The sequence below is a fragment of the Convolutriloba macropyga genome, chromosome 6 (assembly GCF_964194025.1).
Source record: "Convolutriloba macropyga chromosome 6, txConMacr16.3, whole genome shotgun sequence".
Lineage (NCBI taxonomy): Eukaryota > Metazoa > Xenacoelomorpha > Acoela > Convolutidae > Convolutriloba > Convolutriloba macropyga.
The window spans coordinates 37,813,017-37,838,211 of record NC_134473.1 but is presented as its reverse complement, the minus strand read 5'-3'; the positions used below and the strand labels follow the sequence as shown (position 1 = coordinate 37,838,211).

The window sequence follows — 25,195 nt, the reverse complement described above, 5'->3', positions numbered from 1 at the left end:
AATTTTATAAAACAAGTCTGATCCTATAAAATTTGAGACGGTAGGGCCCTGAATTGTGGGTGCCTCTCTTCCGAGGTTAACATGATGCAATCAAATTTTTCATGCATTGTGTAATCAAATCTAAGTAGTTAGAAATATCAATACATTCTTTTGAACTCACATTAGCTGATTTATGATCAGTGGCCTGGCATTTTGTTTTGTAATCTTTAAGTGTCTTTTCCCTACCATAGTATTTAAGACAAATGGGAAGAATTTATAAACGAAGATTGAGTTATGCAATTAATTGTAAAGAAAGAAAGATTTTGAGAAAACTTCCAGAAATCTCGCAGAACAACATTAAATCAAGTCAAAGACAAACAACTGATGATTCATTCGAATTGTGATCCAGTCAGCGTCTCAATCAAAAGGTTCTCAGCGCATTCTGAGGCAACATCCTCAAAAAAGATTGAATGAATCCGACTCAGAGTTTGAGAGCGAAGAGTCTGTCAGACTCATGCTTTTGAAGAAAAAATTTAGATGGATTTTTGTCGACGATATCAGTGTTTTAACCCTTACTCCAGTAAGCGATTCTTGGCCAAAAATGAGTTACTGCGAAAAATATACAATGTTAATTGACTCAAAGATTTTTCTCACTTTCAAATCTAAGGAGTACGAATGTCGACTTCTTTGCAAGGGGCCAGAGGTCAGTTTGAAAGGAGTCGAGGATTGTTATCTTGCCGTGTTGAATGGTGGTGCCAATCCGTCAGAACTGAAAAATAAAAATGACGATCTTGAACCTTTGATGGAAGAAAACGATGTTTCCTCTGGAGACAATGACGATTTCTTGCGTGATAGCATGTCTTCAGTCGTAGTCTCCAATTTTAGTCTTGGAGGGGAAAAAATAATGAGTAACCAGAAGACTTGCATTCAGAGGTAATCGTTTTCCGTTAACCTTTTTCGTAAGTAATCTAAATCTGTGTTCTAAAAATGATTCCGTTCCGGGTAAAAACAAGTTATGTTCTGAAACTAAATTGTCCATTCAGTCATTCTCAAGATTTTTTAAGGTCTCGTCTCAGACTATTCAACATCCTGAGTACCCTATCTTGGTCCACTCGTCTTCGCCGATTGTTCGCGATACCAACTTTTGTGAGGCAATTTGTGATCCCTTTGAAAATTTTCTGGCTTCTCACAAAGAGAACATGAAAGCAATTGCCGAGGCCTTTGAGCTGAAACGGAACACTGAGCTAAAGAAAAGCAGAAACCTTCTCGATGCCGTCTCAAAATGTGTAAGTTTGTTTTGTCTTATCTAGTCAAAACATCTCTCGGGGTTACGTTCTGCTAACGGTTTTGTCTTTTTAATGTTGCTGTGGTTTTACCGTCTTTTCGTTGATGAAAATTTTTTGTTTCCTTAGGTTGTTTTTCCTCTCTAAATGTTGACTTCTGTATTTAGTCATCAAAAAGTAAAGAGAAGTACGACGTTGCAGTCAATGGTTTCATGAGTATTGATGGACATCCGGAGCTTTGTAGTAAAACAATCAAACCTGTGATTCACAAGGGAGAAGACCTAATGAAACTTTTTGCCGGCAGTGATGTACAGCATTTTGCCAGGAGTTTAGCCGACAAACTAATTGAAAAAAAAAGATCTGGAATTCAAGATGCTCTCACCGCGTAAACTTTCAAAAAAAGTGGATTTCCGAACTGCTCTTGACGATGATGTACAAGAAAATTTTCGAGGTAATTTCTGTCATTATTATGCTTGCAAGTTTTTTGACGGCTGTTCAAAAATAATTTTGTTTTCGATAAGTAGCTCAAAAAGTCTTAAAATTTTTGATAGACTAGGTAGCTGTCCTATTCTTTTTATGCTACGTAACTTCATTTTGTGTTATTGGTTTTCAGCTGTCATTGAGCAGAAGTACCCGCTTACACCTCTTGTTGCATATGAAGCTGCTAGAAGTTCAGTAAATCAAATGCTGAGAGATTCAGTCAGAGGAAAAAATGACAAGAATGTTTCACAGGGTTCGACTGGTTAGACTTCTGATAATCTTTTGCTGCCATGTAAACATTTCAATGTTTTTTAATCAGTGAACTGGTTCAGCTTAGTTTGCTTAGTATTTCGAATACAGTACTACATGATTAGTTGCTAATGCCTAGCTATGATTAGTTGCTAATGCCTAGCTAGTTGATGATAATCGTTTCTTAAATTAGATTTAGGTGTCTTCTACTTTGCTGTTTTTTGTAATTGTTTTACAATTCTTGACTCCTTCGGAACTATCATCTGAGTGTCCATTGCTTTTGACATGTGTTTGAATAACCGAAAACTCAAAAACCTATCCGAGTGAATCTGTTTCTTGTGCAGCAATGTTCTATCCTTCTTTTTTGTCCACTAAGTTGAGCAAGATTTTGATTCTATAATTAATACATCCGTAATACTTCAATCGCAGTATAATGAAGACATCAATTTATTGCAATTATTTAGTTCATACTGAGTTTTACTGTAGTATGCATCCTTTGAGTAAAAACTAAAATAATTTTCGCGTTTTATCTTGTCTTTGTCTGAGAGATGAATTAAGGGATTGCATGGATTTTGTTTTTCGGAGTTAGTAAGCTATACCGTTTGACAGGTAGAAACATTTCTAAATTGCAAAGACGTCTTTTACCCCTTGTTTGCTTACGCCATTTAGAAATCAGTGATATGCGTTATTCAAATGTAATTTTCACCTGAGAGATCTATTCATTTAATTTGTTTTTAGATATGATTTCTGTCAAAGTTTTGATTTTATGCGATGCCTTTGCAGCGAAAAAATTCCTTAATAATTTGGGTGAGCCGCAAGCAATGGTGGATTTATCTTGCGAAAATGTTTTCTCTGAGCGCCTCAGCAAAGACAAAGTTTTGAATAAGGTCAGTCGAATTTTTTTCTCAATATATGAACAGACCCACCAAAAAGGTTTTCATATTCTGCCGGATAGATTTGGAGGTTTCGGCATCTTCAATAAAAGCAACAAAGTTATAAAGCCTTCGTTCACACCGCTTGAATTTCCGCTCGGAATTGTCGAAAAGTTGCCTTCTGCTCTAAGAGCAGAAGTGACGGAATTATCTATTATGCGAAGCAGTAGAGACAGCGCAGAGAAAGTTTTACTTGGATCCTGTAGATTTAGTAACCATTCTTGCTCTCCTAATGTCAAATACTTTCAAGGCTTTAGTTGCGATCTGCCGTATCCTTGTGTGCGTTTACAAGTTTTGAAGTCAATCGAGCCTAATGAAGAACTTACTGTGTTCTATGGTGACTCTTTCTTCGGCAACGGTAACAAGGATTGCTTGTGCGATTTTCCAAGCTATCATCATGATTCCGAAGACGAAACAGAGGTGCCGTCTGGAATATCACAGCTTACTAGTACGCCGTTGGCCCCCACACAAGTGTCATCCGACGCCACAACTTCAGAAACTCCTGAGATAAATCTTGAGTTCAATGAACATTTGCAGACCCAGGGTTCTACTTCACGTAAACGCACTGCAAAGTTACAGCGGAAACGACGCATTAAATTTTTATCTAGCTTTGAAACTAACGAAGCTTCTCTCTTATTGTCACAAACACAGAGGGAGGCCAGATTTTTTGACTCGCCTTCTGATAATCAGACCCAAGAGATTGATGAAAGCTCTGATGAGATTTATTTTACTGCGAATAGTAAAGTTGAAACTGATGTTCACCTAAATTCTGATTCCGAGACAGAACTCAATGCATCGGATGCAAATTCTCAATCGTCTTCGTCAACCGATTCATCCGTTTCAGACAGCTCCTCGATAATAAATGTTGTAGCTGATTCTGATGTTCCTAGTTTTGATTTTGGCCTGGAAATCATGAAGAACAATATATCAGTCCAAAACTCAGTTATGTCGCTTCTTTCAATTACAACGAACCATTCTGCACCGGACGAGCTTCTATATGACCTTATAAAGCGAAAAAGATTAATTGATGATTCAAAGACTTTTCCCAGTTATCATTTTGTGAAGAAAGTTCTTTCAGCAGTGTATGAAAAATATAATTTCACTCATCATTTGTATCCTAAGGGTGAGCTTATCTTAATGTCTTTCTTTACTCACTTATCTAGAGTAGTCACTTCTAATATTGATCAGATTATTAAATATTCTAAATGTAAAAGTTCTAACGCAGATATAAAATTAGAACCTTTAATTAGTTTCAACAAATTGAGAATACGCCTCATCATAAACACAGATGGTGCAAAAGTTAGAAAATCTTCTGCTGAATCAGCCTACCCGCTTTGGATCTCTATTGCTGATCTTCCCCCAATAATGAGGTCTAGCTTTAAAAATATCACCTTAGCAAGCGTTTGGTACGGGAATAAAGATGTCGATTGGGATAAAATTTTTGAGCACTACAGCTTGGAATTAGAGAAGCCAATAGAAGTGAGCGTCGATTCTACAACATACAAGATTGAGTTTGTTACGGTAATGCACGTTGCAGATCTTGTGTGTAAAGCTGAAGTTTTGCAGATGAAACAGTTTATTGGATATTATGGCTGCTGGTTATGTACACTGCGTGGTGTGCATAGATTCGGGGCACACTTTTATCCTCACTCAAAATCCTTTGAAATGCGCAGTCCAAATAAACAAAAGGTTTGTGCAGATTTCTATATCAGGAAAGATCACATTAAGAGAGCCAAAGAGGCTGATCCCGAAAATAATACTCTCGGAGTTAAAGGCTATCCCAAGCTTTTCAACGTCATCAGCAACTTACCCCTTACAAGCCCAGTGGACACAATGCATCAGTTGTATAAAGGAGTGGCCAAAGATATGCTTGATTTTTTTGTGACCTTGAATGGATCAATTTCATCAGTAGATTGCAAAATTGAAATTTTTAAGCCTCCCAACGAATTTAAGCGGCGAATTAGAGCACTAAAATATAGAAGCTATTTTAAAGCCAATGAAATGAAAGTTTTCCTGTTGTATTTGTTCCCGATCATTTTTCCTCATTTAAAAACAAACGAATTCTGTAAAAGCAACATTCGTGACGTGTCTTATCTTGTTTTTGCATTGCGTTTGATGTACGAGACCGACCAAAACGCTAAAATGTGTGGTAATTTACTTGAAGCTTTTTGTTTAAGCATGAGCAAGAAGTACCCTCTAAAATCTTTCGATTCTATTAATTTTCACCTTCTACGTCATCTTGCATGGCAAGTGAAATTGTTTGGACCGCTTTGGGTGACATCCGCAATGTTATTTGAATCTGCTAACCATCATTTGATACAACCTGTCACAGGAACAGTGAATATCTGTAATCTTCTTGTTCAGCGATATATTCGAAAAAAAGAGATTGAATGCTCAAGAATAAAAGACGACGCGCTTAAATTAATGCTTAATAAATCGTCAGTTTCAATGGAGTTTTGGGAAGGATACAATTTGGAAGAAAACACTAACACCATTTTTATTAGAAGACTATTCCCACAGTCCCGATTGTTTTGTCGATATCGTCTGAAGTCGCCTTTTCCAAGTTTGCTCGATTCCCTAAGTTATAGGAGGTCCAATTCAAACAGCATCGTTCTGCTTTGCGAAGATCCACCCGAGGCGGCTCAAATACTTCTGTTTTTTGAAGAAAGCAACAGTATTAAATGTTATGTTGAATGCTTCAATGTTGTAGACGTTATCAGGCTTGACTTTCAGGGTACAGTTTTCGAAAGTGCTGAGATATTGTTTAGACCGCTTGCTTATGTTATCGGAGAAACTGTCGAGAAAAAACAAGTCAGTGTTAATTCAATAACGCGAAAACTTGCTATGTTTGAGTTTCGAAATCTGGTGTATTTACTGAGTTTATTGAATCATTTTGTGCACGACTAATTTTAGCATTGTAAATCTCGAAGCTGTTTTTAATGTTTTAAGGAAGACAATTCGATGTGACAGTTCGTTTTAGAGGAGAAGTTTCAACGATTCGAGGGTTTATTAGCGATTTCATCATCCTAGTTGATTTTAATGTATAAAGTTTTTTGGTCTAATTGGCCTAAGAAATAATTTATCGCTACTGCTGCGGAATAGACAAATAGTTAAACAAAATTCGCGGTCTTCCAGTAGTTCTTTTACCTACTGCAGTATAAGAATGCTAATAAACAATGCGGTTTTCGAGTAAATCTGTACTTGTTTATTGCGGTACAGTAATGTAACACAGTGCGGTATCTTTGTGGGTCTCTTACCTGCTGCGGAATAGACAAATAGTTAAAAAAAAATTCGCGGTCTTCCAGTAGGTCTTTTACCTACTGCGGTAGAAGAAGGCTAAAAAACAATGCGGTTTTCCAGTAAATCTGGTACTAATTTATTGCTGTACAGACATGTAACACAGTGCGGTATCTTTGTGGGTCTCTTACCTGCTGCGGAATAGACAAATAGTTAAACAAAATTCGCGGTCTTCCAGTAGGTCTTTTACCTACTGCGGTATAAGAATGCTAATAAACAATGCGGTTTTCCAGTAAATCTGTTACTAATTTATTGCTGCACAGACATGTAACACAGTGCGGTATCTTTGTGGGTCTCTTACCTGCTGCGGAATAGACAAATAGTTAAACAAAATTCGCGGTCTTCCAGTAGGTCTTTTACCTACTGCGGTAAAAGAAGGCTAATAAACAATGGGGTTTTCCAGTGAATCTGTTACTAATTTATTGCTGTACAGACATGTAACACAGTGCGGTATCTTTGTGGGTCTCTTACCTGCTGCGGAATAGACAAATAGTTAAACAAAATTCGCGGTCTTCCAGTAGGTCTTTTACCTACTGCGGTATATGAATGCTAATAAACAATGCGGTTTTCCAGTGATCCTGTAAGCTATGTGTTATAATTTGTTTTGTGACTTGGGGAGAGTCTTAGAGCGCGGATTTTTACCGTTTGCTCGGACTCAGTTCTCCCATAGTTGTTTGTTGGTAACTCTGCCGTAGCCAAAGTATTGTTATTTTTGATTGGGTTAAGAAGTTGTCCAAAATGAACCAAACTTGGTATGGAGTATCCTCTGTATAAGTAGAGTGTTAAACAAAAAGAATTTTTGGTATAGCTTGCCTCGCAAGAAAGTAAGTTTTTCATACGGAAATTTGCGAATTTCGCGATTAACGAGTTTTAACTATAGTTATTTTAGATTGGGTCAGGAAGATGTCCAAATTGAACAAAACTTGGTATGGAGTATCCACTGTATAGGTAGATTGTAGGGTAAAAAGATTTTTTGCTATAGCTTTTCCAGGAAAAAAAGTTAGTTTTGCATACAGAAATTTGCGAATTTCGCGATTAGCGAATTTTAATTATAGTAATTTTTGATTGGGTCAAGAAGTTGTCCCAATTGAACCAAACCTGGTACGGAGTATCCACTGTATAAGTAGAGTGTAGAGGAAAAAGAATTTTTACTATAGCTTGTCTAGAAAAAAGTTAGTTTTTCATACGGAAAATTCCTATAGTTTCCGAATAATTTTGAATAGGTAACTTTTTAAATAAGTCTTTTTCATCGGGTCAAGAAATTGTCCAAATTGAACCAAACTTGGTATGGAGTATCCGCTGTATAGGTAGATTGTTAAACAAAAAGAATTTTTCGTATAGCCTGCCTAGCAAAAAAATTAGTTTTTCGTATGAAAATTTGCGAATTTCGCGATTAGCGAATTTTAATCATAGTTATTTTAGATTGGGTCAAAAAGTTGTCCAAATTGAACTAAACCTGGCATGGAGTATCCACTGTATAGGTAGAGTGTAGGGTAAAAAGAACTTTGCTATAGCTTTTCCAGGAAAAAAGTTAGTTTTTCATACGCAAATTCGCGAATTTAGCGATTAGCAAATTTTAACTATAGTAATTTTTGATTGGGTCAAGAAGTTGTCCAAATTGAACGAAACCTGGTATGGAGTATCCACTGTATAAGTAGAGTGTAGAGGAAAAAGAGCTTTTACTATAGCTTGTCTAGAAAAAAGTAAGTTTCTCATACGGAAAATTCCTATAGTTTCCGAATAATTTTGAATAGGGAACTTTTTAAATAAGTCTTTTTCATCGGGTCAAGAAATTGTCCAAACTGAACCAAAGTTGGTATGGAGTATCCGCTGTATAGGTAGATTGTTAAACGAAAAGAATTTTTGGTATAGCCTGCCTAACAAAAAAGTTAGTTTTTCGTATGGAAATTTGAGAATTTCGCGATTAGCGAATTTTAACTATAGTAATTTTTGATTCGGTCAAGAATTTGTCCAAATTGAACCAAACCTGGCATGGAGTATCCACTGTATAGGTAGAGTGTAGCGTAAAAAGAGTTTTGGTTCAATTTGGACAACTTCTTGACCCAATCAAAAATTACTATAGTTAAAATTCGCGAATCGCGAATTTCGCAAATTTCCATACGAAAAACTAAATTTTTTTGCTAGGCAGGCTTTACCAAAAATTCTTTTTGTTTAACAATCTACCTATACAGCGGATACTCCATACCAAGTTTGATTCAATTTGGACAATTTCTTGACCCGATGAAAAAGACTTATTTAAAAAGTTACCTATTCAAAATTATTCGGAAACTATAGGAATTTTCCTTATGAAAAACTAACTTTTTTTAAACAAGCTATAGTAAAAATTCTTTTTCCTCTACACTCTACCTATACAGTGGATACTCCATACCAGGTTTGGTTCAATTTGGACAACTTCTTGACCCAATCAAAAATTACTATAGTTAAAATTTGCTAATCGCGAAATTCGCGAATTTGCGTATGAAAAACTAACTTTTTTTAGACAAGCTATAGTAAAAATTCTTTTTACCCTACACTCTACCTATACAGTGGATACTCCATGCCAGGTTTAGTTCAATTTGGACAACTTTTTGACCCAATCTAAAATAACTATGATTAAAATTCGCTAATCGCGAAATTCGCAAATTTCCATACGAAAAACTAACTTTTTTGCTGTTTTAATTTTTAAACGTCATTGTTTTTAGTTGTGTCGTTTATTGTTTTTTTAACTCAGTTAGGGTTGTAGTGGAAAAACAATTTTTGGTTTAGCTTGTATAGAAAAAAAGTTAGTCTCTTAGTTGGATTTTTCGCTTATTTGAAAATTTTATTTTAAAACGTCTTTTTTTCAATCGGATCTTAGAGTTGTCGAATGCTAACGAAAAGCAATGTAGGAGTCCCACTTTTTGTGTGGGTTGTAGTGGAAAAACAATTTTTGGTTTAGCTTGTATAGCAAAAAAAGTTAGTCTCTTAGTTGGATTTTTCGCTTATTTGAAAATTTTATTTTAAAACGTCTTTTTTTCAATCGGATCTTAGAGTTGTCGAATGCTAACGAAAAGCAACGTAGGAGTCCCACTTTTTGTGTGGGTGGTAGTGGAAAAACAATTTTTGGTTTAGCTTGTATAGAAAAAAAGTTAGTCTCTTAGTTGGATTTTTCGCTTATTTGAAAATTTTATTTTAAAACGTCTTTTTTTTTCAATCGGATCTTAGAGTTGTCGAATGCTAACGAAAAGCAACGTAGGAGTCCCACTTTTTGTGTGAGTTGTAGTGGAAAAACATTTTTTGGTTTAGCTTGTATAGAAAAAAAGTTAGTCTCTTAGTTGGATTTTTCGCTTATTTGAAAATTTTATTTTAAAGCGTCTTTTTTTCAATCGGATCTTAGAGTTGTCGAATGCTAACGAAAAGCAACGTAGGAGTCCCACTTTTTGTGTGGGTTGTAGTGGAAAAACAATTTTTGGTTTAGCTTGTATAGAAAAAAAGTTAGTCTCTTAGTTGGATTTTTCGCTTATTTGAAAATTATATTTTAAAACGTCTTTTTTTTCAATCGGATCTTAGAGTTGTCGAATGCTAACGAAAAGCAACATAGGAGTCCAACTTTTTGTGTGGGTTGTAGTGGAAAAACATTTTTTGGTTTAGCTTGTATAGAAAAAAAGTTAGTCTCTTAGTTGGATTTTTCGCTTATTTGAAAATTTTATTTTAAAACGTCTTTTTTTTCAATCGGATCTTAGAGTTGTCGAATGCTAACGAAAAGCAACGTAGGAGTCCCACTTATTGTGTGGGTTGTAGTGGAAAAACATTTTTTGGTTTAGCTTGTATGGAAAAAAAGTTAGTCTCTTAGGTGGATTTTTCGCTTATTTGAAAATTTTATTTTAAAACGTCTTTTTTTTTCAATCGGATCTTAGAGTTGTCGAATGCTAACGAAAAGCAACGTAGGAGTCCCACTTTTTGTGTGGGTTGTAGTGGAAAAACATTTTTTGGTTTAGCTTGTATAGAAAAAAAGTTAGTCTCTTAGTTGGATTTTTCGCTTATTTGAAAATTTTATTTTAAAACGTCTTTTTTTCAATCGGATCTTAGAGTTGTCGAATGCTAACGAAACGCAACGTAGGAGTCCCACTTTTTGTGTGGGTTGTAGTGGAAAAACATTTTTTGGTTCAGCTTGTATAGAAAAAAAGTTAGTCTCTTAGTTGGATTTTTCGCTTATTTGAAAATTTTATTTTAAAACGTCTTTTTTTTCAATCGGATCTCAGAGTTGTCGAATGCTAACGAAAAGCAACGTAGGAGTCCCACTTTTTGTGTGGGTTGTAGTGGAAAAACATTTTTTGGTTTAGTTTGTATAGAAAAAAAGTTCGACAATGAGAATAGTTGGAACATTATGTGCAGTCGCACATAAACGAACCTCCTTGTTTCATTCTGGTTTTAATCTTTATTATATTTATTATTATATTTATGACATTATTATACTTTTATTATTATTTTATACTTTGTCTGGTCTGTTTAGTGTTTCTGTTTTGGAGAGAGCTTTTCGAGCCTAGTTTTTTTAGCTAGCTCTGCTCAATTCTCCTATAGTTGTTTGTTTGTAACTCCGCCGTAGCCGGTCCCCAGCCCGGTTGAGAAAAGGAGGAGGGGAACACACCCAAAACATACTGGAAAATCTCAAAGAGTTGTTCGTTAGTTCAACTGTAGATTTTTTCCGACAGTATTTAACCTATTTCAGCTCTCGAAACGTCCTCTGATCAGACAAAAGTGCGGTCGAAACGTCTCTCCGATCATTTCTTGCATTTTTTTCCGCTCAAATTCCGATCATTTCTTGCATTTTTGATTCCGCTCAAATTCCGCTCATATCTTGCATTTTTGATTCCGCTCAAATTCCGCTCATTTCTTGCATTTTTTATTCCGCTCAAATTCCGCTCATTTCTTGCATTTTTTTTCCGCTCAAATTCCGCTCATTCCGGTCAAAAAAATGTAAGGGCTTTGAGCGGAATTTGCTAAACTGTCCGCTCAAATTCCGCTCATTTCTTGCATTTTTTTCCGCTCATTCCTCGGCCCGGGACCCTGAATCTAATGGCAAACCTGTACCAGTACTGTGCACCGCTAAATGCAAGTATTATATAGGGAGTGATTCAGAGTTATGATCATGTCTCTTCCGCTTTGCAGTCTACAAGCCAATCTCAGTCACTACGTGCGCGTCTGAACGCAAGTCTTCGCTAAAACGTGAAAGTCAAAAGGGACCTCGTAGCTAAGATTCGCGCTTAGTCTTTTACGTCTTGATCATGACTAGCATTTAAATTGGACTACGACTTGCACTTCGAGTTAGACAAGTCTAAAAATTGTCTCAAAATAACCAAAAAGTGGTTCGTTAAACAGAAAACTGAAAAGGCCAAAGAATGGTCACAAGTAGGTCCGGAGAACGCCAAAATTAACTAAAATAATGTCGAAAGTAGGTGCAGAAAGCGCGATATACAACATGAAAAGCTTCCTTTAGTAGCATCAAAACCTGAAGTTCCTGTTGCATTTTGTTTGCAATTTGTTGCAACAAAATTTTAACCTCGAGGTTATTGCAGTTTGCATAGTTCAAGTTTCTCAAAATAAAACAAGACTTAGGCACCCGGAAACAGCACAATTTTCTCAGAGAAACGCAAGAGTGGCAGAAATTTGGAACTTTTTTATATACAAACAGTAATGTGCGATACAAACAGAAAAAAAACTGATATTGATCAGATAATTTTTTCATATTTGAGGTCCTATTATCTCCAGAAAGCAAAAAAAATTCAAAAAGTTTTCAGTTCAAATAAATCAGCTTGAGACAATTCAGTTTAAAAAATTGTTTGCTCTTTTATCTATAATTTACGTGAAATTCAGGCGTTTGAGCCTCAGATCACAACTGATTCAACAGTTTTTGAAATTAGATCAAGAATTATACAAATTTTAGATCAAGTTTTATACAGTGTACAAATTGCGTATGAGAGCAGCCTACAATAGAAAATTCAAGGTATCATTTCCAGCTTACGCATCGCAATGATACATGACTTCTTTGAGTTCTTGAAAGAATCTTCAAAGAATCTACGAATTCTTTCAATTTTTTCACACCCTTTTTTTTAACTCTGGAATCATCCTCAAGCCCCAACCAAGTACTCACAATTAAAAAAATGCACTTGAAATCACTTTCAACCCCACTGAACAAAGCAACATTAATATCAATTTTGACCAAAACAAGTCGCTTTCAAAATCATTTCTTATCAAACATATACTCTCTAATTTTTGGTAAATGAAAAAAAATATATATTCTTACGTAATATATTCCTATGACGCTTGCAATTTTGCATCAACCTTTTTTTCCAAAATTAATGAAATCACCAGCAAAGCATAAAAATTTTTCGGAATTCACGACAATAGCTCAATCAAAAAAGTTTAAATTCGTCATCGAGCGCAAATTCAGTTCATTATAAAATTTTTTTGCTTTGATTTTTTACTTATCAAACTCTATCCCTTGCTGGTATCCACTGAAATAGTTCAGTTAAATCAGTTTGAAACAGTTCGATTAAAACTGGTTGATGTATTGTCTATACTTCAGCTTGAAACAGTTGAGTTAGAAATTGTTTGAGCTTTTGTCTATAGTTTACGTGAAATTCAGGCGTTTGAGACTCAGATCATACCCGATTCAACAGTTTTTGAAATTAGATCAAGAATTGTTACCTCACAATTTCTTACAGTGAACAAAAAGCGTATAAGACAGTAGCCTACAAAAGAAAAATCAAGGTTTCAAATAAATTTTGCGAAAAATGCTTTATTTTTGCGAAAAATGCTTTATTGTTTGATAATTTTTATGAAAGATGATCTGGATCAAGCTTAGATTGGTTCAATTGGAAAGGTAAAAAATCTCGTAAATTTGAAAACTCTATTCTTTCAATAACCAATTGATAAAAACATGATCTCCAACTGAGGCCAGCGCCAATTACGATTTCGTTGAAGTCTGTTTATATCTCTATTCAAAAATTCATCAAACGAGATAAAAATCTTTTAGAGAAAATCCCCGTAATTTTATCCCTATTTAGACTATCTTTATCTTAGAACTTTTTGTTTGGATTGTAATAACGATGGAACTTTAGAGAGAAATTATTTGAGAAAGGGGTAAAAATTATCAATTAGCAAAATTAGCTTTATCATATATTTTATTAACGTCGCCATAATTATATAAAAGCGAAGCTCTATACATATAATGAAAGGTAAAAATGAACGCTTCTCGGAATTTAACTGCTTCAGTTGATTTTTTTGATCTTTACAGACGCAAAAAGTTTCCCTTGAACTTTTTCACACCCTATTTTTTAGCTCATGAATCAACCTAAAGCAACAACCAAGTACTAGCGATTTAACTAAATGTACCTGAAATCACTGTCAATCTCACTGATCAAATCAACTTTGATATTAATTTTGATCAAAGCAAGTCATGTTCAAAACCATCTTTTATCAAACATACACTATTAACATTTTGATACATGAGCAAGGCTTTTTTTTGTGATTTAATCCTATAGCGCTTACAGTTTTGCATCAGATTTTTCCAAATTAAATAAATTCATCAGCAAGGCATAAATTCTCCTCAAAATTCACGGAAATAGCTCACTCAAAAAAGTTTAAATTCATCAACGAGTGCACATGCAGTCAATTATTCTTTTTGCTTTTATAAATTCACTTATCAATTTCTATCCCACTCTGGCGTCCATTGAAGCAGTTCAGTTAAAACAGCCTGAAACAGTTCGGTTGAAAAACTAGTTGATCTATTGTCAATATTTCAGCTTGAAACAGTTCAGTTTAAAAAATTTTTGATCTTTTGTCTATAGTTTACGAGAAATTCAGGCGTTTGAGCCTCTGATAATGCCGGATTCAACAGTTTTTGAAATTAGATTGAGAACTGTTACCTCAAAATTTTTATACAGTGTACAAAATGCGTATAAAACACTAGCCTACAATAGAAAAATCAAGTATCATTTCAAGCTTACGCATCACAATGATACATGACATTCTAGCGTTTTGCATAAAAAGGTTAAATATAATAATTTTCCTCTATAACAATCTCCGTAGTATACCGAGAGGCAAAGGTGTGTAATTTTTTTTCACAACAAAACGCAATTACAAAAATCGCAACAGTGTTTGAGAAGTCTTAAGAAACATGAACTGGATCTTGTAAACTTGAAAACCCTATTCTTTGAATATCGATTGATAAAAGTATGATCTTAACTAAAGCAAGCGCCAGTTACCGTTTTGGTTAGGTCTTTCTACTTTTTCCATTTAAAACTCTTTCCTCAAACGAAATAAAAATCTTTTATGGAAAATCAAAGTAATTTTTTTTTTCAAAATTTGTCTATCTCTTTCTCAGAACTTTTTGTGTGGATTGTGATAACGATGGAACAGTAGCAGGAAATTTTTTAAAAGAGGGTAAAAATTATTAATTGGCAGTGTTTGCTCTATCGTATAATTAATTAACTTTGAGATAATTTTATAAAAACAAATTTCTATGCGTATAATGAAGGGTAAAAATGAACGCTTCTCAGAATTTAACTGCCTCAGTTGAATTTCAATTAGGTCTTTGCAGAAGCAAATAGTTCTCCTTGAACTTTTTCACACTCTTTTTTAAGCTCTGGAATCAACATCCAGCCAAACCCAGGTACTCGCGAAATAACTAATTGTAACTTAAAGCACTTTCAATCTCACTGATCAAATCATACTTGATATTAATTTTGATCGAAGCAAGTCGCGTTCAAAGCCATCTTTGATCAAACACTTATTAAAATTTTGATGCATGAGTAGGCAATCTATTCCTACGTAATATATGTCTATGTCGCTTACAGTTTTGCATCAATTTCTTTTCTAAATTTATTAAAATCATCAGCAACCCATAAATATTCTTCAAAAATCACGGCAATAGCTTGCTCAAAAAAGTTTACATTCATCATCCAGAGCAAATGCAGTCCTTAATAAATTGTTTTTGCTTTGATTTTTCACTTATCAAACTCGATCCCACGCCATATCTATTCCTGATAACACCCAAATGAATTCGAATTTTTTTCTGACCAAAGAGTCCTGTTTGTTCAGGGCCAACTATCCTTGACAATTTTAGGTACCATTTTTGCCATTTTCCCAAATTTTATTTACTTTTCTGTTTAGGTTCCTAATCGTCCCTGAAAAGCTGGGAAAATTAGGTTGTTTCTTAAGTAAAAAATGCACTTTGCACAAAAAATATTAGAGTTAATATTTTAGACAGATGGTCTTGAGTTATTTTAACGGACAGCAAAAAACGAGAAGATGAACGATGACATACAGCTGCATTTCAAAACAAAAAATAACGTGGAAATTTTGCATGATCCGTAAAACACTAAGTTGTTTTGTCAAAAACGAGAAATCAGGTCTAGGAAAAAATTCCACGGAAAAAACTCGAAAAAACTCTTCTCCCCGATTATAAACTCCCGCAGAAGTGAACCCTCATTTTCAAATGGAATTCTGGTTGTGATAAATTGTTTGTTTGTGATCATTTCATATCATGTCCCATGGGCCTCTATGGCATTGCCATGGCAAGCGAGGAATTGCCAAACGTTCTACATGAGCATTTTCTTTAATAGTCAAGTGGGGTTTAATTACCTGGGATTTTATATCTGTGGAGTTTAATTTCCTATCTAAAATTAAAAGATTTTTTCGTGTTTTCTTTCTGAAACCGCAAGGAATCTAGCAAACACTTAGATTAATTAAGAAGAAATTTCCGTTTTTTTTTTAAATTGACCTCGAAAGGTGTTGTAGAACTCAAAGCAGAAAATCAGGTTCCTTACTTGATACTTACCATGTTCTGTAAATCAAATAAAGACAATTATCGCAAACTCTATTAACCAAAGAAGTTTGAGATCTTTGCTGAGTTTTCGAGAGCTCTTTGGATATATGTGTTAATGATAATAACGCATAACAAAAGTTTTAGCCAAAACGTCTTATATAACGCAGGCTGGGTTGGTCTCTAGAACAATGAATGTGGTAAAGCAGCCTGCATTTTTTCTTAGTTACAAAAATATAGTATTTCAGCTTGATTTAATACCAAAAAAACGTTGGCAAAAACAAATAACTATAAAGAAGATTATTTTTAAGTCTATAGTTCTCAACAAATAGCAAAAAGTAATAAAATTCACATAAATGTCAAAAATTTGCACAATTCCCAAAAGTTGCAGGAAGTGCACCGCTGATTATTCCTCTCATACTTTTTTCAAAGATTTCGTAAGATTTCGTTTTGTAATTGAATTTCAGACGCACAGAGCTCGAAACGGTATCATAGTTTGTTCTGAGAAGTTTTCAAATAAAACCTAAAAATGTCTGAACTAAAATTTATGGCTAGCATATAGTTCTCAATTGTTTCTGCCAATAAACCATGACAAAATTTGTTTTTTTTTGTTGTTGTGAAATGACATCATAATTCAGTTAAAGTCGATGAGAGAAATTTTGACAAAAAGCAATTCTAAGCTAACCAAATGGCTCTCGTGCAATTTTCTGTCAAAAATGGTTAGCTGGCAAAATTTTTTTAATAATGGTCTTGCTTTAGATTTTCTCGAGCTTTTATTCACGAAATAATGGTTTTTTTCCCGCAGAAACCAGGAGATTACATTTTGCGGAGCAAGATTGGAACAGAATTTTTATTGGTAATTATTTTCACAGATTATCATACAGCCATTTTTTAAATGTACAATTGGTCAATGCTGAGATCAAATAAATCTAATATTATTCATCATCAGTATCATTCCCATTTCTTTGCCCATCAGTAGGTTCTACAACAGCCCAGTTTTGCACTTCACCCGATCCGAACAGCAAAAAGGCAAGACCCCCAGCCCACGAAATCCCTGCAAATGTGTAAAAAGCGTACAGCCATAACTGTTTGCTGTGTATATTGTCCTTGGTAATTTGGTCAACTATAATCGGAGATATAATACCCGAAGTTGTGGCAACCGTGTTTGAAATCCCAAACACGACTCCTGCGAATTGAGGAGCTATGTCTAAATTGTTGCAGTAACAAGCCGAGTAATGAGCTCCGAAGAAAAACATCCCGATAGCAATAAAACTAACAGCCAGAGTCGAATCACATTCGGAGTAGCCGGCCAAAATTAGGAAAAGGCCTGGGAAAAAAGAGCTGAGAAACTGATTAAACTTCCTGATAAAGGTGGTTGACACGTATTTTTTGTTTCTCATCCAATCTGTAATTTGGGACGTCAAGATAGCCCCAATAAAGCAACATAGCCAGGGCAATGCGCTTAGGAATCCATTTGCAGCTATTTCAAAGTTCAAAACATCTGCCAGATATAAAGGCAAACATGACATCATTCCATAGTTTATAAAATTGCAGGAAAAGTTTGCAGCTACAAGTCCAAAAAACCTGAAGCTTGTGAATATTCCTTTCCAGGGAATTTTCAGTTTCTGGCTGTTTACAACCTCTGATTTGAGCTTTATATAGTTCTTCTCGCTCTCGGATATTCGTGGATGTTGATCAGGGGAATCGTATACTATTAAACACCACAATATGTACCATACAATTGCTGTTAGTCCGTTAACAAGGAACCCGATTGGCCAGCCATTCCAGAGTTCAAGGGTGCATAAATATCCGATTAAAGGCTGCGTGACCATGTTGCCAAACGAAGCGCCAGAAACAGCCAGAGCAGAAAATAAACTTCGTTCATATTTTGGGGTCCACCGACCGGTCAAGTGGTGGAAAGAGGGAAATGTTACCGATTCTGTTACGCCTTCCAAAACCCTCAAGCAGATCAACCATTCCACCCCCAAATAAGACACAGGGGGAGTCAGGAGGGTAAAAATGCCAGTGAGTAACACCCCCAGACCATACATGTGTTTCCCACCGTAACGGGAGGCAACATATCCAGCGGGAATCTGGGTGACGAGGTACCCGTAATAGAAGGCACTCAACACATTGGCCTCCTGTCCAGATGTCCAGTCGAAGGTTCCCTCGTCTGAGTTGGAACTCGAGTTGTGAGAATGGTCTGGACAGTTTTCATTGATAGTGCTGTTCTCAGTGTCCCTATCCTTAACCATGTCCACTAAGGCCACACTGATGTTGACCCGCATTGAGTACAGCAGGAAAAAGCCCAGAAACCCCATAAAAGCCAGTTTGTATCTGGTCGAGAACACTTTCCCCAAAACTGACTCATGATAACGGGAATCTGCTTCGAATAAATTGGCTGATTCAAAAGTAGAACGGCGATTGAGGCAACTGCAACAACCCATAATCTTTATATACGTTGGAATGTAAGACAAAGTTTCTTTATTCAAAGGCTTAGTTCTGTTCAGCAGTTGTCAATAAAACTGAAGTTAAAGATTAACCGAAAGTTTGATATGCCAAAATTAATTCCGAAGTTCAAATTGTTTGCGTTTATAGAGAGCTTTGGTAGCTATTTTCGGCTAATATCGACTAATTTCTTGGCTTAAAGTGTACTTTTGCTCATTGTTTTAATCATTTTGATGCCTACTTATCTTCTTAAATGGTGAAAGAATTGGTTATTACGTTTGATGTAAAATAACTTGCAGTTACTAGTGTTTTTTTCAAATAACTAGAATAGGTTGAATTAAGAATAGACTTGTGACCTAAACGTCAGAATAACGGATAAGAGAATATTCAGGCCTTTATTTGATCTATAACTTTATTGCATCACAAAACAGTAATCAGCAAATTTTACTGTAACAGCTTTAGTTAATTGTGATAGTTAAAGTGCTTAATAAATCTTACAGATCACTCTTAACTTGAGCTATGTCGCATGATCTAATAAAAGAAACTTATTTCATCCCAAAACTAGATAGTTTAACCAATTTACTTTTCATCTAGCTCTCCTCTAGAGATGGTATTTTTTAAAAACTTTTCCATCGAGACTCTGACCACTCTCATAAGTGCACCCCCCTCATTTTTGCGTCTTTCCCTCAACAAATAGTTTTGCATTACTCAAGAACAGAGTAACACAGGACAAAAACTGCAGAAACTCGGCAGTCAATTATTAATGCAGTGATCTCTTTGTGAGAAAGACAGCTTGCTTCAATTTTCGTTGAAATCATGTGCAGAAAAAGTAACAGCGACAACAAATTTTGCCATGTTCAGTCCTTTCGACTCTCTTTAACCGTAAGACGTTTCAGAGCATTCACAACTGAGATCTAAACCCAGATGTCCCACTTCCTGTTGTTAATCTTTTTTTAAGAAATCTTCCCATGTGATCAATGAATCTAAGGAACCGATTAACAGTTATCAGCACTAAAAGTACCATTGTCATAAGCGTTCTCTGAGTTATCGCTCCTCCAACTTCCATGCTTCGTCTTCTGCATACCCATCATTAACCATCCTTTGACATACAAGCACTCCTTTAGTGTAAGGTTCAACTTGTTTTTTTTTAGTTTTTATAATGCTAATTAAACTGCAAGTCTTGTCCGAGCGGTTTTTTCGTAACTGCATCGTTGTTACCTGTTCACTTCTTCATTTGTCTCTTTTCCCTTCACGATTTTGAGAGAATAAACTAGATTTAAAAAATTGTTTTTGTCTCGTGTTGGGTTATAGGTTTTCGCAAGCGGACTAAAAGGCGTTTTTAACTAAGTAGAAAAATTGATTTCTCAAAATGAGAGAATAACAAAAATGATATTTTACAGTAGAATTTAGAGATTTACAGGAGAGATCTGATTATTAGATCAAGATGGTTATTTGATTTTGGCGATGAACAAAGGCTCAAACATCAGCTCTATATATATATATATATACCCATTATCAGTGCGAGAAAGAAAAGAAACAAAACTAATCTTAACACCATGATTAAAATAAACTTTGTTATCAACATCAATTTGCTCCTGTCTTGGTAATCTGGTAAGTTCTTTCTTTCTCTTAATTCTCACTAAGTTGAAGACTATAGATTGATCGATATTCTGACACCCACACGCAGACTTGAGCTCATTGCGTAGAGTCTGTTCCCATCAAAACAGTTTTGAATGTTTCCATCTTTGATGCGGGTAAGGATTTCATGAAGATGTCGGCTCCTCAGTCAGTAGGAACATAATGAGTTGACATAGTCCCATCTTCGTCTGAAGTATTTTCGTCTCCCGTATAAAGTGACATTTTGTCTCACTTTGTTTAATCCTATTGTACATGACTGAGTTTTGGCACAATTTGAGACAACTTTAATTGTCCTCTCATATTGCTTTTGGATGTTTTTGTTGGATTCCGAAATCCTCCACAAGTTGTTTCAGATACAATGCCGTTTGAACTGCTCCTGCAATGCCCTAATAATCTGCTTCTGATGAAAAAAGAGCAACTGTGGCCTGCTTCTTGACACCCCAGCTGAGTGCTGTGCCACGTCCGTTAAGCTTTAAGTAATAGCCCTTCGTTGATTTTCTTTCGTTCACATCACCAGACCAGTCTGCATCACCTTTCACCAAATAATCATAACTAGCTTTTTTTGTGTGAGTAAGTTTAAACCTTTTGAATCATGAAGATATCGCAAAAGTCGTTTTCGGAAAAGCCAGTGTTGATTGGTAGGTGCATTCTTGTGTCTGGACAGAATGTTGAATGTGAACATGATGTCTGGCCTAGTCTTTTCGGCCAGAAACCAAAGTGATCTAACAAAGCTTCTGTAGATCCTTTGGTCCACTTTTTCGTCTCCGTTCTGTACTCTCTTAAGTTTCAAATTCAAATCAGCTGGAGTTCTTGAGTGTTTGATTCATTTGTAACCTCTCAAGCATTGTTTCTCATGTGAAATGTTGCCTCGAGTGCTTTTTTGACATCGGAGATCACTGTCATGCTTCTTGATGCTACTATGATTTCATAAACCCAGAGCAAGATGAAGGTGTGACCCTCTGTCTCTGCTATCCCGAACAAGCAGTGATCGTTCCTTCTTCTTGTGTACCCCTGTCTCACAAGAAAGTTTGCTAGTTCCTTATACCAGCTGTTAGCTGTCTGATTCAGACCATAAATTTATATATTCAGTCGACATGCTTACTTCCCTCCATCTGATTCTTGTTTTACAAACTCCTGCGGCTGTTCCAGATACACTTCTTCCTCTATCGGTGAGTGCAAGAGAACCCGCTTGATATCAAGCTTGTGCATCACATGGCCCTGCTTCGCTGATAGTTGAATTAGAATCCTGATAGTCTCTGGCTTCAAGTAGGCGCAAATGTCAAATTATCCAGTTTTTCCACTTATTTGAAGCCTTTTAGTAGACTGTTTTGTGTTCCACATAGTCACTCACAGTCACAACAAGATAGGTCCTGACTTCCCCAAAAAAACTGCGGCACTTACCTTGCTCGTGTCTCCCTTCTGGGCTCTGCCCTGTGCGCTTGCTCCAATGCCTCTTCAAAAAAGCCAACTGTCGTATCTTCCAGTGACTCCGTGTCTCGGAGACTCTCTCTTGTTGAAGTAGATTCTTCATCCAGTGCCGCTTCCTCAAAATCCGAGGCATCTCGTCTCAGTGTCGTTTCTGGAGTTTTCAGGCTCTCTGCGTTATGCCACTCTTCTTTTATTGCAGTAGATGTCCCTGTTTTTCTTTGTTGTCATAGTCTTTATGACCGTCATCTGGGTGCCCGATGTCCATTGCAGACTCCTTGATGATCACATCTCGCACTCCTACCACCTTGTGCGTATTTGGTACGTAAACCAGGTATCCGTTGTCTCCTTCAGTGTAACCCAAAAACTGTCCTTACAGTGCTTTGAGTTCAAGTTGTCTGACGTCTCTGTCCCTCATCCCGATGGAGACTGTGCAACCAAAAATAGGTAATTTGCTAATTGAAAGCTTAGGTTTTATACCTCGCATCAGCTCTGCTGGGTTTCTTTCTTCTCGTCTCACAACCAAGTTCCCGATCCTTTTTGAGTGAAAAATTGCTCCTTCCCACATCATATTGAGAGGACCCGAGTCAATGGGCAAGCATCTTGCCAACTCCAATAGTGTCCTGTTGTACCTCTCAGCTAACACATTCTGTTGTGGCGTCTCAGGTATAGTCTTCTCCTGTAGAAGGCCTGCACCTGAACAGTACATCTTGAACTGCTCTTAGAGAAACTCCTTCGCATTTTGTCTGAGTTTCATGGGCATCCCCACACTGAGAACAAACTTCTTCGGGCTGGACAGTGCTTCACTCTTTGCCTTAATGAAGTCAACAAACAGAAAGTTCGTATACTTATCTACAAAGACAAGGTAGAACCGGAATCCTGACAGTGACTCTACTCTGAAAGGTCCTATCACGTCTGTGAATACCCTCTCCAGCTTTACTTCGGCTTGGGTCTCAGCCACTTCCAGTACTGGAACCTTTGTGATTTTTGATGTTTACAACATCGAGTTCCCCCACTGCCTCTCATTCATTCCTGGCCACATCCGCTAGATTCAATTGACCCAATTGTCTCTGCCATTTCCTTGTACTGTCAAGTGTCACACTGTTGTAATTCGCCTTGAATTCTATAACGCTGCAAGGTAAGTAAAACAATTTATTTTCTTGAGTTAGTTTTACCCGAGTTCCCTTCTGGAGTTTCATGAAGCCATTTCTTTTCTTGAAAGTGAAGCTAATTCCCCACTCCGTGCATCAGAAGAATGTAGTGTGGGCAAGAGAGCTATGGAGCTTTAATTGGAGTGGCAGGTTGTCGTCTGTGCCAGAAGTGACACGTGATGAAATTGAGGGCCAGAGTGTGGGTTTGGGCATTCTTCGCGCGGAGCCTCTGATGGAGTTCAGCAGCCCCGGCATGCAAGTAAAAATATTGAAGCACGTATAGCTGTAGTAATATTGGCGTAATTGTTGTTCATTGCATGAAATGTGAGGACATGTTTTGTGGTTTGCTTTCCATTGCAGTTGGCAACGGAAGTGAAGACACCCTTGGATTTCAGGGGAATTTTCGCCAGCAACGAGAAGACGAGACGGGACTGGGCATTTCAGTCGTGGATGTGTATGCTTCCTCGTGAGATCCTTAATTACCAACCGGGGCCACATTGCAATGAAAACCTGCCCGGCTTCTTCAACTTCCGTGTGTTTAGGGGCGAACATCTGTGTGACCCAAGCCTGTTAGTGGCCATCTAATACACTTACACAGGGCCTCATATTGATTCGAAGCCCACGCTGCCTGATCTTGTCGTTCTCCTCTGTGGCGTGAAGGTCTGGATTGTAAGCCCGGACGTCAAGACAGACACGGCAGCATTCATCAGAGGGCTGGATTTGAAAGAAATGTGCAGCTTCCTCAAAGTAAATGCGCAATTAGTTCGTTTTGACTCTTTGTTTGTTCTTTTGTTTTTCGTACTTTTGATAGAAATTTTAGAAATACTACACAACTCCATAAAAGGTTAAATAAAAAATTATATAGTGCACAGAAGCACGTGAAAGAAGGCATATAGCACAGAGGTTGCTATGGTTAATAATTATGTCAAAAATTGTAGTGACGTTGTAGTTAATCTTTTATAGTTAAGGCAGGCTTTTGTTTTAAATACATTTTGTTGATAATTATATAAAGAGATATTAACACAAAACTAAGTTTTAGCTCCTTTATGAAGTCCAGTCAGCACAGAAATTTGTATCTGACACAGAGAAAAAGCTGAGAAGTCTGTATAGGGAAAATGTAAGCTTTCGAACAAACGGAGCTTCCAGGCTTTTGCTCTAACTGCAACAAACTTTTATCCAAATATTTTTGTTGTATTTTTTTTACAGAAACATGAGAAAATGATGAGTCAAATAAATATTACTATCCACATAACATGAATAAGTGTTTAAAGATTAGGGGGGTTGTAAATGGCCATTATTGATTTATCACAACAGTCATGCTATTGTTTTAAAAATTAAGGACGTTGAAGGGTTAATACACAGTACGAGGGAAAATCAGGCAGATTACAACATAAATATTGACCAAGTACTCACATGACTTGAAGAAGCACATTATAGAGTTATGTAGTGACATATGGCGCGAATGAGCCAATAGGTTAGTTAGGTTTCTATATAAAATATTCGAACAACAAGACACGTACTTCAAATAGAACATTGAGTAAGTTTAAAAAAATTAGATATCTCACTTACCCGTATGACATTGAGCACATGATCCCAGAGCTGCTGACAAAAATGGTGGTTTTTTGTCCAGCAGTTTGGCCAGGCTTTCTTGTTAACATTAACAAAATAGTAAAATTAAGAAAAAAATTATCAAATGATTGAAACGTTTCTCATTTTAGAGCCAACGACAAGTAGCACTCAGCTTCCGAACGGAGGAAGCAGCAGCGAACAGCTGCCAGCAAAAGGTTGGAGAGAGTTGGGGGACAGGAGGGGTCAAGGAAAACGAAGCATCGTCGTGGAACTGTAGTAAGTAAATCTACTTAAGTTATAATTTTAATATTTTTTTCCAAGAGGGTCTAGTTTCTAAAAAGGAAAAAGTACGTCTAATGAGTGGGTTGTAAACTCTTGTGTTTGTAGCAATTATTTGGAGCGGTTGTTTTTTGAAATGGATTACGTAGAAAAGCTTTCAAAACTGTCAAATATTTTACATATTCACATTTTTTTTCTTTTCGCTCTGATGTATTTAAATCTTTGAAGACAACATCTTTTGTAATTGATTTTAAATCTGACATAAGCACAGGTAGCATAAATTATTTGTGAATGAAAGCAGCAACATTTTGAATCAGTAGTTCATCGTTTATGAAGATTTTCACGTCTGGCAAAATGATGTCAATTGTTTTGTTGGCATTAATTACTCTCACTTTTGCAAGTGATGATGTTAGTAAATGCAACCTAAAGAAAGACAAAAAAGATTTTGGAAGTAGTTGTGTTACAATGGAGTGCATTTTTTGAGGCTCGAAAAAGAAATTACATCAAAAACAGGGGCATGCGAAAATTCGCAAAATAAAGTGAGGCCTTCAGCTGGCAGCATGTTTATGATAGCCAGTATTGCAACTGCGAAGCAGAACAATTTTAGTGGAAGCAAGAAGATCAGTTGATGAGTAAAGTGAACAAAGCTTGAAAAATTTT

The 25,195-nt window shown here is 36.2% G+C and overlaps 1 pseudogene; it reads right to left on the bottom strand.

The window, feature by feature from the left end:
* Positions 1 to 16,861: 16,861 nt before the first annotated feature.
* LOC142340966 (sialin pseudogene) lies at positions 16,862 to 18,784 on the bottom strand (annotated as a pseudogene).
* Between the last annotated feature and the right edge of the window lie 6,411 nt (positions 18,785 to 25,195).